The sequence below is a fragment of the Hesperophylax consimilis genome, chromosome 1 (genome assembly GCF_061612785.1).
Source record: "Hesperophylax consimilis isolate HC1 chromosome 1, BYU_Hcon_1.0, whole genome shotgun sequence".
Classification (NCBI taxonomy): domain Eukaryota; kingdom Metazoa; phylum Arthropoda; class Insecta; order Trichoptera; family Limnephilidae; genus Hesperophylax; species Hesperophylax consimilis.
In genome coordinates this window covers 37,516,238-37,522,742 of record NC_142836.1, presented here as the reverse complement: position 1 = coordinate 37,522,742, position 6,505 = coordinate 37,516,238, and positions in this window count along the sequence as shown.

Sequence of the window (6,505 nt, the reverse complement as noted above, 5' to 3'; positions counted from 1 at the left end):
ACTACAACAAAAGCAATGGCCTCTTTACCCATCCAGTAAACCACAACACAAGCAAGTGTCTCTTTACCCATTCAATAAACCACAAAACAAGCAAGGGTCTCTTTACCTATCCAGTAAATCACAACTTAAGCAAGGGTCTCTTTACCCATACAATAAACCACAACACAAGCAAGGGTCTCTTTACCCATCCAGTAAACCACAATACAAGCAAGGGTCTCTTTAAAATGATTTACCCATCTAGTATCCATCCATTTTACCCATCCAATAAACCACAAAACAATCAAGGGTCTCTTTACCTATCCAGTAAATCACAACTTAAGCAAGGGTCTCTTTACCCATCCAGTAAACCACAACACAAGCAAGTGTCTCTTTAACCATCCAATAAACCACAACACAAGCAAGGGTCTCTTTACCTATCCAGTAAATCACAACTTAAGCAAGGATCTCTTTACCCATACAATAAACCACAACACAAGCAAGGGTCTCTTTACCCATCCAGTAAACCACAATACAAGCAAGGGTCTCTTTAAAATGATTTACCTGTACGGTACCTAGTACCTACTTCTATTGGAATTTGAACTATTTTTTAAACGATTCGTTCATGAGACGAGTACAAATGAGTTTTCATTTTTATTAATCTCAAAGGGATCAAAATAACAGTAATAAACAATCATCTTCGGGGAGCGAAAATATATTTTTTTTTTTTTAAATCCTTAAGAAAAACTTATAATACTTACGTGTACCGGTCAATAGTCAATGTCAGCCTTTTCATTGAAAACCAATCACGTTTCAAATTATTGGATTAAACATCATACCACGACGATTTAAAATATCGACTTGAATTCGGTAGATAAAACATGTTAATATATTAAATACATGAAAATATATTGCGCTCAAAAATAAGATTAATTTATGTCATTAATCTAACAGGACACGTTTAATATTATACTTAATTATATTTGGTTTAAATATCAGTTGATGACCAATTGATCAACGTTAAAGTGCTTCTTTTGTTCGACAAAATACATTTATCATTCATAAACGCATAAATCAAAGTGTCCAACTAAAAATTTTAGTATTCTACAAAGTTCATAATTTAAAACAGGTATATTTAAAAAGGTTTAAAAGTTTATCTAGATTCGAGATCGATCAAGGCCGGGGGTTCTGGAATCAAAGGGGGAATACAAGTTCATCTAGATTCCAGATCGATCAAGGCCGGGGGTTCTGGAATCAAAGGGGGAATACAAGTTCATCTAGATTCCAGATCGATCAAGGCCGGGGTTTCTGGAATCAAAGGGGGAATACAAGTTCATCTAGATTCCAGATCGATCAAGGCCGGGGGTTCTGGAATCAAAGGGGGAATACAAGTTCATCTAGATTCCAGATCGATCAAGGCCGGGGGTTCTGGAATCAAAGGGGGAATACAAGTTCATCTAGATTCCAGATCGATCAAGGCCGGGGGTTCTGGAATCAAAGGGGGAATACAAGTTCATCTAGATTCCAGATCGATCAAGGCCGGGGGTTCTGGAATCAAAGGGGGAATACAAGTTCATCTAGATTCCAGATCGATCAAGGCCGGGGGTTCTGGAATCAAAGGGGGAATACAAGTTCATCTAGATTCCAGATCGATCAAGGCCGGGGGTTCTGGAATCAAAGGGGGAATACAAGTTCATCTAGATTCCAGATCGATCAAGGCCGGGGGTTCTGGAATCAAAGGGGGAATACAAGTTCATCTAGATTCCAGATCGATCAAGGCCGGGGGTTCTGGAATCAAAGGGGGAATACAAGTTCATCTAGATTCCAGATCGATCAAGGCCGGGGGTTCTGGAATCAAAGGGGGAATACAAGTTCATCTAGATTCCAGATCGATCAAGGCCGGGGGTTCTGGAATCAAAGGGGGAATACAAGTTCATCTAGATTCCAGATCGATCAAGGCCGGGGGTTCTGGAATCAAAGGGGGAATACAAGTTCATCTAGATTCCAGATCGATCAAGGCCGGGGGTTCTGGAATCAAAGGGGGAATACAAGTTCATCTAGATTCCAGATCGATCAAGGCCGGGGGTTCTGGAATCAAAGGGGGAATACAAGTTCATCTAGATTCCAGATCGATCAAGGCCGGGGGTTCTGGAATCAAAGGGGGAATACAAGTTCATCTAGATTCCAGATCGATCAAGGTCGGGGGTTCAGAAATCAAAGGTGGAATACAAGTTCATCTAGATTCCAGATCGATCAAGGCCGGGGGTTCTGGAATCAAAGGGGGAATACAAGTTCATCTAGATTCCAGATCGATCAAGGCCGGGGGTTCTGGAATCAAAGGGGGAATACAAGTTCATCTAGATTCCAGATCGATCAAGGTCGGGGGTTCAGAAATCAAAGGTGGAATACAAGTTCATCTAGATTCCAGATCGATCAAGGCCGGGGGTTCTGGAATCAAAGGGGGAATACAAGTTCATCTAGATTCCAGATCGATCAAGGCCGGGGGTTCTGGAATCAAAGGGGGAATACAAGTTCATCTAGATTCCAGATCGATCAAGGCCGGGGGTTCTGGAATCAAAGGGGGAATACAAGTTCATCTAGATTCCAGATCGATCAAGGCCGGGGGTTCTGGAATCAAAGGGGGAATACAAGTTCATCTAGATTCCAGATCGATCAAGGCCGGGGGTTCTGGAATCAAAGGGGGAATACAAGTTCATCTAGATTCCAGATCGATCAAGGCCGGGGGTTCTGGAATCAAAGGGGGAATACAAGTTCATCTAGATTCCAGATCGATCAAGGCCGGGGGTTCTGGAATCAAAGGGGGAATACAAGTTCATCTAGATTCCAGATCGATCAAGGCCGGGGGTTCTGGAATCAAAGGGGGAATACAAGTTCATCTAGATTCCAGATCGATCAAGGCCGGGGGTTCTGGAATCAAAGGGGAAAAAAAGTTCATCTAGATTCCAGATCGATCAAGGCCGGGGATTCAGGAATCAAAGAGGTAATACAAGTTCATCTAGATTCTAGATGGATCAAGGCCGGGGATTCAGGAATCAAAGAGGTAATACAATTTCATCTAGATTCCAGATCGATCAAGGCTGGGGATTCAGGAATCAAAGAGGTAATACAAGTTCATCTAGATCGATCAAGGCCGGGGGTTCAGGAATCGGTTCCATGATAAATCAATCACATCCACAATTCAAGACATCTTTAAAAGGTGGTATAAAGTCATTATAAATGATGAAAAAAAATTTAAACCTAACTTAACCTAACCTACTTAACCCAGTTAATAAAGTTTTTGTTTCATCACTTTCCATGACTTTATATAAATTTTTAAAGATGTGATGAATTATCATTTTGATGATTTATCCGATCACCTCAGGAATCATAGGGGGAATACAAGTTCATCTAGATTCCAGATCAATCAAGGCCGGGGCAGGAATCAAAAAGGGAATACAAGTTCATCTAGATTCCAGATCGATCAAGGTCGGGGGTTCAGAAATCAAAGGTGGAATACAAGTTCATCTAGATTCCAGATCGATCAAGGCCGGGGGTTCAGGAATTAAATGGGGAACAAAAGTTTTTCTAGATTCCAGATCGATCAAGGCCAGAGGTTCCGAAAACAAAGGATTGAAAAGTTATTTATCTTTTTTTACTTCTACCACCGTGTAGAATCACCTCCCGAATTTTGTGCACTTTACCCCAAGACACCCTGTATAGATGATTATTAACCAAATAAATGTAGATAGTTACAAAAAATATTTACCTAAATATAACGAATTATGCAAATGTATAACAACAAAAATATCCCAAAGCAATTTTTGTACAGCGCCGTGTTTGTTAATTAAATCGCCTCAAGGGCACGTTGCATGGTGTTTTGGACATATCAAATTGTAGACTTTCTGAATAAACTATGTATTTCCCAGAATTAGATTACATGGCAATTCTCTACGAGAATGTGAACCCAATATGTGAGATAGTAGTGTCCACAATTTTTGTAACATTTTCGCAATGATAATTTTGAATCTAAATCAATTTGTATTACTTACTCGGAGGTATCTATCTACCAGTGTCTTGCAGTCCATAAGATCTGAGTAGGTGTTAGATATGAACTTACTCGGAGGTACCTATCTACCAGTGGCTTGCAGTCCATAAGATCTGAGAGGGTGTTAGATATGTATTTACTCGGAGGCACCTATCTACCAGTGGCTTGCAGTCCATAAGATCTGAGAGGGTGTTAGATATGTATTTACTCGGAGGCACCTATCTACCAGTGGCTTGCAGTCCATAAGATCTGAGAGGGTGTTAGATGTGTACTAACTCGGAGGCACCTATCTACCAGTGGCTTGCAGTCCATAAGATCTGAGAGGGTGTTAGATATGTATTTACTCGGAGGCACCTATCTACCAGTGGCTTGCAGTCCATAAGATCTGAGAGGGTGTTAGATATGTATTTACTCGGAGGCACCTATCTACCAGTGACTTGCAGTCCATAAGATCTGAGAGAGTGTTAGATATGTATTTACTCGGAGGCACCTATCTACCAGTGGCTTGCAGTCCATAAGATCTGAGAGGGTGTTAGATATGTATTTACTCGGAGGCACCTATCTACCAGTGGCTTGCAGTCCATAAGATCTGAGAGGGTGTTAGATATGTATTTACTCGGAGGCACCTATCTACCAGTGGCTTGCAGTCCATAAGATCTGAGAGGGTGTTAGATATGTATTTACTCGGAGGCACTTATCTACCAGTGGCTTGCAGTCCATAAGATCTGAGAGGGTGTTAGATGTGTACTAACTCGGAGGCACCTATCTACCAGTGGCTTGCATTCCATAAGATCTGAGAGGGTGTTAGATATGTATTTACTCGGAGGCACCTACGAGTATCTACCAGTGGCTTGCAGTCCATAAGATCTGAGAGGGTGTTAGATATGTATTTACTCGGAGGCACCTATCTACCAGTGGCTTGCAGTCCATAAGATCTGAGAGGGTGTTAGATATGTATTTACTCGGAGGCACTTATCTACCAGTGGCTTGCAGTCCATAAGATCTGAGAGGGTGTTAGATGTGTACTAACTCGGAGGCACCTATCTACCAGTGGCTTGCATTCCATAAGATCTGAGAGGGTGTTAGATATGTATTTACTCGGAGGCACCTACGAGTATCTACCAGTGGCTTGCAGTCCATAAGATCTGAGAGGGTGTTAGATATGTATTTACTCGGAGGCACCTATCTACCAGTGGCTTGCAGTCCATAAGATCTGAGAGGGTGTTAGATATGTATTTACTCGGAGGCACCTATCTACCAGTGGCTTGCAGTCCATAAGATCTGAGAGGGTGTTAGATGTGTACTAACTCGGAGGCACCTATCTACCAGTGGCTTGCAGTCCATAAGATCTGAGAGGGTGTTAGATATGTATTTACTCGGAGGCACCTATCTACCAGTGGCTTGCAGTCCATAAGATCTGAGAGGGTGTTAGATATGTATTTACTCGGAGGTATCTATCTACCAGTGTCTTGCAGTCCATAAGATCTGAGTAGGTGTTAGATATGAACTTACTCGGAGGTACCTATCTACCAGTGGCTTGCAGTCCATAAGATCTGAGAGGGTGTTAGATATGTATTTACTCGGAGGCACCTATCTACCAGTGGCTTGCAGTCCATAAGATCTGAGAGGGTGTTAGATATGTATTTACTCGGAGGCACCTATCTACCAGTGGCTTGCAGTCCATAAGATCTGAGAGGGTGTTAGATGTGTACTAACTCGGAGGCACCTATCTACCAGTGGCTTGCAGTCCATAAGATCTGAGAGGGTGTTAGATATGTATTTACTCGGAGGCACCTATCTACCAGTGGCTTGCAGTCCATAAGATCTGAGAGGGTGTTAGATATGTATTTACTCGGAGGCACCTATCTACCAGTGACTTGCAGTCCATAAGATCTGAGAGAGTGTTAGATATGTATTTACTCGGAGGCACCTATCTACCAGTGGCTTGCAGTCCATAAGATCTGAGAGGGTGTTAGATATGTATTTACTCGGAGGCACCTATCTACCAGTGGCTTGCAGTCCATAAGATCTGAGAGGGTGTTAGATATGTATTTACTCGGAGGCACCTATCTACCAGTGGCTTGCAGTCCATAAGATCTGAGAGGGTGTTAGATATGTATTTACTCGGAGGCACCTATCTACCAGTGGCTTGCAGTCCATAAGATCTGAGAGGGTGTTAGATATGTATTTACTCGGAGGCACTTATCTACCAGTGGCTTGCAGTCCATAAGATCTGAGAGGGTGTTAGATGTGTACTAACTCGGAGGCACCTATCTACCAGTGGCTTGCAGTCCATAAGATCTGAGAGGGTGTTAGATATGTATTTACTCGGAGGCACCTATCTACCAGTGGCTTGCAGTCCATAAGATCTGAGAGGGTGTTAGATATGTATTTACTCGGAGGCACCTATCTACCAGTGACTTGCAGTCCATAAGATCTGAGAGAGTGTTAGATATGTATTTACTCGGAGGCACCTATCTACCA